The sequence below is a fragment of the Chrysochloris asiatica genome, unplaced genomic scaffold, assembly GCF_000296735.1.
Source record: "Chrysochloris asiatica unplaced genomic scaffold, ChrAsi1.0 scaffold00003, whole genome shotgun sequence".
Classification (NCBI taxonomy): domain Eukaryota; kingdom Metazoa; phylum Chordata; class Mammalia; order Afrosoricida; family Chrysochloridae; genus Chrysochloris; species Chrysochloris asiatica.
In genome coordinates this window covers 2,970,505-2,981,879 of record NW_006408521.1, presented here as the reverse complement: position 1 = coordinate 2,981,879, position 11,375 = coordinate 2,970,505, and the positions used below count along the sequence as shown (strand labels likewise).

General features: G+C 37.6%; 1 pseudogene; it reads left to right on the top strand.

Moving 5' to 3' along the window:
* The first annotated feature begins 1,835 nt into the window (after window positions 1-1,835).
* Window positions 1,836-10,647, top strand: LOC102828457 (annotated as a pseudogene).
* Window positions 10,648-11,375: the final 728 nt, after the last annotated feature.

Below are 11,375 nucleotides of genomic sequence, written 5' to 3'. Positions count from 1 at the left end.
ATTTGTTACTTTCATATTTAATAAAATTGAAGTGATTTTATTACTCACCTAGACCCCATTTTCAGAGTTCCTCAAAATGCCATCTCCATGTATCTATTGATCTATCAATCGATTGATCTTCCTATCATCTGTCTATCTACTTACCTATCTGTTCATTGTTGTACTTTGTTTATATAAAGCTCCAAGACCAAATAAAAATATCTGCACTACATTGTCTAATGGCTCTCTCGCTCTCTCTCTGTTAAATCTCACATAATGTTTCTCCCTTTTCATTTTTGTTTTTAATATTATTAGTTTAAGTCTTTCTTGCTCTCTTTTTCTCTTTTTGTGAAAAGTTCCAAGTACAGTTGTCCTGTAGAAACTACCATGTTTTAAATGTGTATAAATGTTTTCTTACGATTACATTCAGGTTGCATGCTTTTGGGCAAGAATAGTAAATAGATGATCTTTGCAGTTCACAGTCGACCACTTCAGAAGGCATGTAAGAAAAAGATGTCTCATCGCTGGAAATGTGAATTTTAATGACTTTGTTAAAATGGAAACTTGTAGATTTCTCCATTTTAAAAGTGTATTTTTCTTTATAAATGATATATAGTTTAATATTTTTTTTAGATCATGTAAATATATCATTTACTTATATTCTCCAATTTTGGCCTTTTTCACTAATACTGCATAATAAATAATTCTGTCAGTTTTATTCTAGGACAATTTCTTGCTATATTTCTTTGTAAACGCCATCCCCTCAAATTTCTCTGTTCTTTATCAGATACTGAACAGTTAGTTCTATTAGGAGCTCTGGTAGCGTAGTGGTTACGGATTGGGCTGCTAACCTCAGGGTCAGCAGTTCGAAATTACCAGCTGTTCTGTGCAAGAAAGATGAGGTTTTCTGCTCCCGTAAAGATTTACAGCCTAGGAAACCCTGTACAAGGTCTCTATGAGTCCGAACTGACTCCACAGCAGAACAACATTCTTATTCTCGGAATCCTGGTGTGGCGCTGTGGTTAATGTGCTGGATTGCAAAGTCACTTTGAAACACAAAGCCGATGAGAAGTTCACCAGAAACTCCTCAGAAACCCTACAGAGCATATCTACTGATCTGAACCAACTTGAAGGAACTTAGCAACAACATTCCTATTCTCAGTTTAATTTCATTTTTTCCCCCTTTCTTTCACCTTCTAGAATATTTCTAGATTTATTTGATCTTTCAAATCCAACTAGTACTTTCATTTTTTTTTAATTTCTAAATTAGACATATCTTATTTTTAAATTCCCAAATCTTATCTCTTCTTTTTGGCAGTCTTATCGTATAGCATTATTTTCTAGTGTTAAAGATATAATTAGCGTAGTGGTTACGAATCGGGCTGCTAACCTTAAGGTCAGCGGTTTGAAACTACCAGCTGCTCCGCGGGAGAAAGATGAGGCTTTCTACTCCCGTAAGGATTTACACCCCCGGAAACCCTGTACAGGGTCGCTATGGGTCGGAACCGACTCGACGGCACTTAACAACAACAACAAAGATATAATTTATTCTGTCATACCTCTGAGATTTGTAATAGTAAGTATATAGGTTTTGGTTTGGTTCTTATAAATAGAATTGGTTCTTCCGGATCCCTACAGTATAATCCAATAGAGTGTAGTAGTTAGTAACAAATATACTTGAGTCAAATTACCTAGGTTTCAGTCCAACTCCTTACGTGCTCTTAAAATAGTTATTGTTTCATCTATAAAACGCATCATACAAGTATGCATCTCATATTATTGCTTTAGGAAGTTAACCTATTTAAACTTTTAAAACATGTAGTGCTTGGCACATAAAAATTAGCAGCATTTCATATATGTGGGGCCTACAGCCTTGAGGTTTCCTCCTCCGGGTTGCCTGAGGATTTGCCATCCAGAAACCAGTCCAGCCCAGCCAAGAAGATAATACACTCCCTTCCACACTGCACAGAGACTACCAGGACATCCCTGGAATTGAGCAAATATCAAACTGATGTCTTTGGAAATGGCTAACCAGAAGGAAAAACTGAAAGTCAAAAAAGAGTTGTTGATGAACAAGATGGTGGCAAACCCTGAGGACACCAGCTCCCTGGAGGCTCGAATTGTTGCCTTGATTGTCAAGATCCACAGATATGAAAAACTCATGCAGAAACATCAAAAGGACAAAGCCCACAAGCACTATATTCTCATAAGCATTGGCCAAAGGAAGAAGATGCTCAAAAACTTCTGTAATGCCAACTACAATGTCTTTGAGAAGACGTACCAGTGCCTGGGCATTGAGTACTCCATCCCCACTCTGTAAAACCAAAAGGCCCACCGCCGCTGGGTGACCAAGATGGTGCTGTGCATTGGTAAATGCCCTCAAGTCGGTTCTGACTCATAAGCCCTTGTATAGGGTTTCCAAGGAGCAGCTGGTGAGTTAGAACTTACCAGCTTGTGGCTCAAATCAACCTTGTGGTCCAGTGCTTTATTCAACAGTGTTAAAATATGTGCTGAACCATCTATTCATATTTAAAGGTAAGGTCCTGAAATACCGATTGTAAATTGTTTCATAGAATTTAAATTGATAGGATAAATTTATAGGGGATGTTCATTTCTTTGACAGTGACAGGTAGACCAGGACAGGTAAACATTTGGAGGTCTTTTTCTGGAGCTATTCTTTGTTCTGATAGTGGAAGAAGATCCTTGATTATAATCTGACTTTGTTCACTGTAATGAGCCCCCTTGTCTGTTGCTCTAAATTGAAAGCTAGAATCAACTTCAGTGATGGAATTAATTAGCTAATATTATGCATATGTAGTGGTTAGTATAGACATTAGCAGCATTATCTGTTTTTAGTGGTAATAAATACCATTTGGAAATGATTCTTAACAAATCTGGCATCCTAAGTGTGGATACAACTGGCCTTTATGAATTTTATGCTACACATCATGGGAAGGACCTAATTATACTCATGATGTTGGTGTTCAGTGCTGTCAAGTTGGTTCCAAGTCATAGACACCTTGTCTAGGGTTTCCAAGGAGTGGCTGGCGAGTTCGAACCACCGACCTTGTGGTTCAAATCAACTTTGCGGTCCAATAATTTATCCGACAGCACTACACTCATGATTGATTTTCCTATTTTCACTCACAACCACATTGTACCACTTGCATTTATGCAGGGTATTTGATCCTGAAGTAAATATTAAAGTAATATCTTATTTTTAGAGAGTTTAAGGAGTCCTGAATGTGCTGTGAATTACGCATGGAGCTGCTAAATTCAAGGTAAGAAGTTCAAACCCAGCAGCCACTCCATGGGAAAAAGAATGAGAACTGTCTGCTCCCATAAAACTTGGCAGTCCTTGAAGCCTATATATGATCACTGTAAGTTGAAGGTACTCACTCATCTATGCCAAGAAAATGGGAAAAGAATTACCTGAACAATTACCTGATTGAAAGATATCCATGTGCATTCCCATTTCAAAGGCAATCCAACAGAATGCAAAAACCATCCAACAATATTAATATCACATCCAAGTAAAATTTTGTAGCATATGATTTTTAAATGGTTGAAAGCAATCCATCATCAGGAAGCTGCCAGAAATTCAATCTGAATTCAGCAATAGACGTTAACATGGGATATCATTGCTAACATGAGATTGATCTTTTATAAAAGAGAGAATACCAGAAAGCTGCTATCTTGTGCTTTATTGACTATGTAAAGGCATTTGACTGTGTAGATCATAACAAACTATAGATAACATTGAGAAAAATGGAAATTCCAGAACAGTTATCTGTGCCATGAGGGAATTGTATTTAGGCCATGAGGAAGTCAATCCAACAGAAAAAGGTGATACTGAGTGGTTTAAAATCAAGAAAGGTGTGTGTTAGGGTTGTATACTCTCACCGTAATTCTTCAATTTATATACTGAGCAAATAATTTGAGAAACCAGATTATATGAAGAGCAACATGGCATCAGCTTGCAAGACTCATCAGCATGCAGGAAGACTCATCAATACCCTGCGATATGCAGATGACACAATCTGCTTGCTGAAAGCAATGAAGACTTGAAGCACTTATGAATAAAGATTAAAAAGCTCCAACCTTCAATATGAATTGCAACTCAATGTAAAGAATACAAAAGTTCTCACAACTGGATCAATAAATAACATCACGAAAATATTGGGGGAAATGACGTTTTGGTTCAGTTGTTTAGATCCACAATCAGTGCTCATGGAAGCTGCAGTCAAGAAATTAAATGATGAATATATTAAATATAATAAATAAAATTCAATTTGTATGATTTTTATTAGGTGAAAGTGCTGTTTTTCTTTTGTGTTCCTTTACATACACGCTCTCCATTTTTTCAGAAAATGACTTTTGTTTTTCTTAGTGTCTCAGTACTTTTGTCTCTGTCTTTGAGAGAGAGAGCTGCATTTCATCATTTGGAGAAAGCAATTGGGATATGTCTTAACTTGGTATTCATGTGAAGTTTTTTTGTTTTTGCCGTAATAGTTTTGTTCTCCTACTTAAATCACCCTCCTGTGTCTTTTGGTCTCACTTTCTGGCCAGAAACCTAAAGCAGAAGGTTCTAAACTGTTCCTTAAACCTTTTCCACAGCTTAAGTTCTAAAACTGTAGAACATTGAACTTCAACAGTATTCAAAGATTGTGGATTTTCTCTCTGAGCCCACTGTAAACCATCAGGTTGTTGCTAAGCAGTTTTAGCAAATGTAATCTTCAATAATCTTCTGCCTTAGTCTCTGAAATAAAAGCAATTATAGTCAGACATTTGTAATCACTGAAGCTTTCAAGATTCATTTGCAGCAAACTGAAAGTCATTACTTTCTCTAATCAGCAACCTAACTTAACTGACTATAATGCTACCTGCAAATCTAAGGAGAAATAATAAAAAGCTCGATAAATACAAGATTAAAATTAATAAATCATTAAGGGAGTTTTATGAGCACAGAAACTAGAGAACAGGAGAGGATTCCTAAGTAATTTAGGAATAGCAATTTATAATCCGTTGAAATATCATAAGATCTAAGTGAATCAAACATGACTTAATAGTTTCGTGCTTTGGTTTTCTGTAGTCAGATATTTGACATTTATAAAGTGGTTACAATTCTTAATGTGCTCTTCTATACATTTTCTCACTTAATTTCCTGTTTAAATCCAAAAAAAGGTGGATAATCATACTAGCAGGTATTTTGAGCACTTAAACCTTGATAACTATTATCTTGCTTATTTTATTTAATCCTCAAATATCATGTAAAAAGGGCAATAGGACTATATTCATTTTTTTCTAATGAGGAAACGAAGATTAAACCCCTTGTTCAGGATAGTGCAAACTATAAGAAGTAGTACCAAAAATTAACCATCTTCTCACCTTCAAGCAAGGAATTAAATTTATATAAACTGCAAAAGAGTACATACAATAATCTGGAAATACTGAGAAATACTTCTCAGAGAGGTGTCAAGATCACACAGTCATTTCCTGTTTAAACTAGAATTAATATTCAGATCTTCTGATTCCAAGCACTTTGTGAGTTCTGGTGCACTAGACAGTGTTTTCTTCATAGCTCAAAATATGGCAACAACAAAGATACTCAGTTCAAGTTTCTCAAGTATTATCTACTTAAGGAGCCTATCAGATAAACAAACATTCATCATCCCTTCTGGAAAAATGTATTGAACAATTCTCTTAACAAGCTGAGTACTTCCAACTAAAAGCATTTCTAGAATCCTTTCACTCATAGCTCCATTAAGACCACATCTAGCTCAGCACTTTAGCAGACACTAGGCCTTCTATTGCACTAAAATGAGCAAATGAACACATATTCAGACATAGCAAAACTAATGCATTTCAATTACAAAGTCTGTCTTTCCATCCTAGCGCTGCCTCTAATAGAATTGGCTACTTGAAGGGGAAAAAAATGACCCATGCAGAGAATATCTGTAATGACTCAAAACTATCTGTTGAACACAATTACTTAAGAGCTCGCATTGTTATTGACAGGTATAGTAGGAGTCCTAGTGAGGTACTTTAAGATAAGCACTGGATTGATACATAGAAGATCAGGGATTCAAACTCACCAACCATTCCTAGGAAATCCTATACAGGGTCATTATGGTTGGCTGGTTATGTGCCATGGAGTCGGTTCCGACCCATAGCGACCCTGTACAGGGTTTCCGAGGCTGTAAATCTTTATGGGAGCAGAAAGCCTCATCTTTCTCCCACAGAACGGCTGGTAGTTTTGAACTGTTGACCTTACGGTTCACAGCCCGATTCATAACCACTACGCTACAATGCTACAAGGGTCGTTATGAGTCAGAATCAAATCCATGGATACTTAACAGATCAACAAAAATGGTTGGTTTGTATCTTGACAATAATAATAAAAATAATCTGTTATTCCATCAGAACATAAATTCTCGAGAAGAGGACTCTTGAATATTTCAGTTTATTGCTTTTTCTCCAGTAGCTCTGACAGTGTCTGCCAGATATCAAACAGTAACTCTCAAATCAGGTGCAAAGGAAAACAAAGAATAGTATGGAAACGTCGGCAATTTACGCTCACCAGTCGCTGTTCGTGGTTAAGTGCCATCGAGTGGGGATTCCACTCATAGCGACCCTGTACAGGGTTTCCAAAGAACAGCTGGTGAGTTAGAACTGCCGACCTTAACAGCCCACACAGACGTTGCAGTTGACCACATTAACCAGCAATGCCACACCAGAAGTCCTATATAGGGACACTGAATCAGAACCGACTTCATAGCACTTGACTACAACTGTAAATAATCACATTTGACATATTTTTCTAGTGCAATAGCTGTTCATTTATAGATGTTTGTATGAAAGGGGCGCTGGAATCAGTAGATTCTGTCATTTCAAATTAGCATTTTACATGATTAATCCTATATAAGAAAGCAAGAAGATAAGGAAAATAATGAGTTTTGATTATTGCTAACTTTAAATGTGTTTTTGATAATCTCATGATAAACTACGATATTTTGCCTTTAAGATAAGTGAGTGGGAGCCCTGGTGTGGTGTTGAAGGATCCTCAGTGGACCACAAAGTCAGTGTGAACAGCAATTAGTTTACACTGCCCTAGAGAAAATGCTTTAATATGACCAGGAATCATGAAAGACATTTATGGTGGTGGTATGCCATAGAGTAGGGTTTCCAAGGCTGTAAATCTTTATGGGAGCAGAAAGTCTCATCTTTCTCCCGTGGAATGACTGGTAGTTTTGAGCTGCTGACCCTGCTCCCTGAGCTCTTTAAAATACATTTATGAAGACAAAAAAGATGCTATTATTTCCAATTCCTTTGTCAGGTAATGCTTATGCATTATGCTTATAAAATGGAGAGTGGGAAAAGCGAGGAACTGTGGTTACACATTTTCTATTCAGTAAAGTCTGAAAGATGCAAGCATCATTTCTGCTCCCATTTTATCAGGCAGAAATCAATCATTTGATACTATCCAGCATCAATGAGTACTTGGAAATAGAGTCTTTCAGTTGTTCCAGTAGAAGCAAAAGTTAAACTTAATAAGCATCATCTGTGAATAAGGTTCTTGTTGTTGTTAAGTACCGTTGAGTCGATTCTGACCCATAGTGACCCTGTACAGGGTTTCTGAGGCTGTAAATCTTTACAGGAGCAGAAAGTCTCATCTGTGTCCCGCGGAACAGCTGGTAGTTTCAAACTGCTGACCTGGAGGTTGGCAGCCCGATTCATAACCACTATGCTACCTTAACTCCTTAAACACTTTCTTAATAAATACATGAAAAAATAATGAATGAAATTACAAAATGAAATGTAAACATTTAAACAGATTTTATTTTCTCATACCTAACTTAGTGAATTTGTATTTTCTTTGTAAAATATTCCTCCTATTATACTTTTTCTTGCTGTTATTCCCTTCTCCCTTTCTTCCTTTACTACCTCCTTAACACAAAATTCCACAAATATCTACTAAACAATTAATTAGCGGCAACCCCATAAAATTCTATATAAGAAGAGTATAGTGGTAGAAGTATGATTAGAAGGGGAGCATCTAGACTTTTCCTGAAGTCTTACACTGTCATTCCACTGTTTTGCTTTAAATACAGCTTGTTGTTGTTGTTGTTGTTAGGTGCCATCAAGTTAGTATCGACTCAAAGCAACCCAATGCACAACAGAATCAAACACTGCCCAGTCCTGAGCCGACTTCACAATCGTTGTTACATTGGAGCCCATCACTTATGCCACTGTGCCAATCCATCTAGTTGGGGTCTTCCTCTTTTACTCCAACCCTCCACTTGCCAAACTTGATATCTTTCTTCAATGACTGGTCTTTCCTGATAATATGTCTGAAGTATGAAAGATGAAGTTTGGTCATACTGGCTCCCAAGGAACACTTTGGCTGTACATCTTCCAATACAGATCTGTTGGTTCTTTTGGCAGTCCATGGCACTTTCAATATTCTCCTCCAACTCCATAACTCAAATGCAAGCAAGTCTTCTACAGTCTTCCTTATTCACTGTCCAACTTTCACATACATATAAGGTTACTGAAAATACCATGTTGTTTTTAGGTGCCTGCAAGTCAGTTTTGACATATAACGATCCCACACACGAGAATAAAACATTGATAGGTTCTGCACCATCTGCACATGGTATGTATTTATTCCAGGCAATGTACCAATCCATCTCGTTCAGGGTCTTCCTCTTTGTCAATGATCCTCCACTTTCCCAAGCATGATGTCCTTCTCCAGGAACTGGACCCTCCTGAAAACGTATCTAAAGTACATAAGGGAAGTTTCGCCATCTTTCCTTCCAAGGAGCACTAGGTTCCACTTCTTCCTAGTTTGATTTGTTCAATTACCATATTTGTATGCAAATAATACACATGGTATATATTTGTTTGCACCACACAACCCTCACAAGTTTTTTTCATAGACAACATTTTTTTACATAATATCGACTTCAGTTTCATTTTGTCTTCTTGCCCAACAAATTTAATGTTAAGTCTTTATATTGAGTCTATCCTCAAATATCTAAAGCAGGCCCTTTCTCAGAAGCACTCCTTCCCTGCTTTTCAAACTACTTTCTCCAATGCAGGAATTAATTACTTTTCCTACCACATAAACAGTCCTCCACAGTGTGGCTAGCCTTAGTCTAGAATGTGCATGAGTCTGTGTGCTCTAGGCCGGGGAAGTCATTCAGGCGGGCGAGGTCAGCCCACCACAACTGTGAGCATTCTGCCCTGTCACATGGCTGTCTGCAACACTTGAGTTGGTGAAACCGTCCACTATTATGGCTGCCACGGGACAGTTCTGAGTGCCATAGGCACACAGGAGTTGCTTGTTCCTCATTCAAACAGGACAAGAGAGATCTGACTGACCTCCCAGGGCGCCTTGGGGAGACAGCATGACACAACCACATCCACAACATCCTGCAGCCTGATTTCACAGGGGCTGGCACCTTGGGACTGGGGCACACGTGGGTCATGACCCCCAAGTGTGTCTGGGCTATGCAAGCTCCATGCACCTGGGTGAAGACCAGTTCCTCCACAGCTCCTGGGTTCTGATAGAAGCAAGATTTCCCTTGTTTGTTTTCTGATTACTAGGGACAACCCAATTCAATCTATGACATCTTGACCAAGGTATCTACCTTTTCTATAAAACTATGATCAAACAAAACATTTTAGGATTAATGAATGTAGTAAATGAGACTGAAATTCACTTTTGAAAATGTTACAAGACATGGGTGTACTATGCCAGAAAGTTTTTACATAATGTCACCATTTCTGCCTGCTATGTGTTTGCATATTATTTATGAGGACAAACTTTTTGTAAATAATATGGTGTATTGTTATTCAGAGTACAGTGCTGAGTGAGGAGACTAATGAGATTTGAGAAGAGCATCAGTTAAATGTCTCTAAATGTCCTGTTTGTCCTCACTTTTATTCAATTTACCAATAAATCAGACATACTGTGTGTCATATACTCATTCAGAGCCTCATTGATTTGCTCAAACCTTATGGCAATAGCAAACTTTTCCTTTCTCTTAGACTTTTAAGTATTTTCTTTTCTTGATACAGTTTGAATTTGACACATATTTACAATCAGAAACTCCTTGGGTGCTTTACTTTATACATTGGCATTTTCTTGAAAGTTAAACTATAGTAATGATTAACAAAAGATATTATCTTCTATGGGAACTTCAGTGTCTCCATGGTTAAAGCACTTGTTTGCTAACCAGAAGATTAGTGGTTCTAACCCACCAACACCACCAAAGGAGAAAGATATGGCAGTCAACCTCCACACAGATTTACAGCTCTGTAAATCTGGCACTGTAGAATCAGTACTGGACTGTGAACCACAAGCTCACAGTTCAAACTTACCAGCTGTTCCTTGGAAACCCTATACACGGTCACTATGAGTGGTAACAGACTCTATGGCACTTAACAACAACAACAACAAACCCTAACCCTATCAGGACATTTCTATTCTGTCTTATAGGGTCACTATGGCCAGAATTGATTCACCATAGTGGGTTTGATTTTAGTTGGATTATTGTCTACTATTATTTTGTATTGTTTATTATGTTCACAGCAATGATTGAAGCAGAGAAGAAGGATGGGAATTTCCAGGAAGGCTTACATTTTTTTAACTTAAATGATTAATTAATTTACGTATTAAAATATATATTTAAGGAGAAACTACCTTAACTTTATATACTGAGAAAGCATCTAGAGATTCAATGAGTAATAAGGTGCAGAAGTTACCTTCCAGTAGTTCATGGTTTAAATGAAATAGAAACATAAAACAATTACATTGATGTATGAGCTGTCCATTCATACAGATAGTCAAAAGAATATGACAGCGATGAAGAGATTCATCAGGATTATCTTGCTGTTGTTAAGTACTGTGGAGTAGGTTTCAACCCCTAGCGAACGTGTAGAGGGTTTCTGAAGAGTGACTGGTAAGTTTGAACCACTTACCTGTGGTTAAAATCAACATTATGGTTGAGTATTTATCCTATACACCCCACCAAAACTCCATCAGGATTATAGTTGTACTATATACCACAGACTTCCAGAAGAATGAATAAATTTATGTTAGAAGAAATGAAGCCCAAATGTTCCCCAGAAGCAAGGACAATGACACTTAGTTTCACTACTTTGGACAGGTCATCATGTGGGACCACTTTCTAGAAAAGGACACCACGCTTAGAAAAGAAAGGGCTAGCAACAAAGATAATAGCACCTGGATAGCACCTGACAACTATGTTGTTGTTGCCTAGTGCCATCAAGTCAATTTCAACTCACAGCGACCCTGTATGGGTTTCCAAGCGTCAGCTGGGGGGTCTCAACTGGCAAGCCTGCAGTTAGCAGTCCAGTGTTTATGCTAC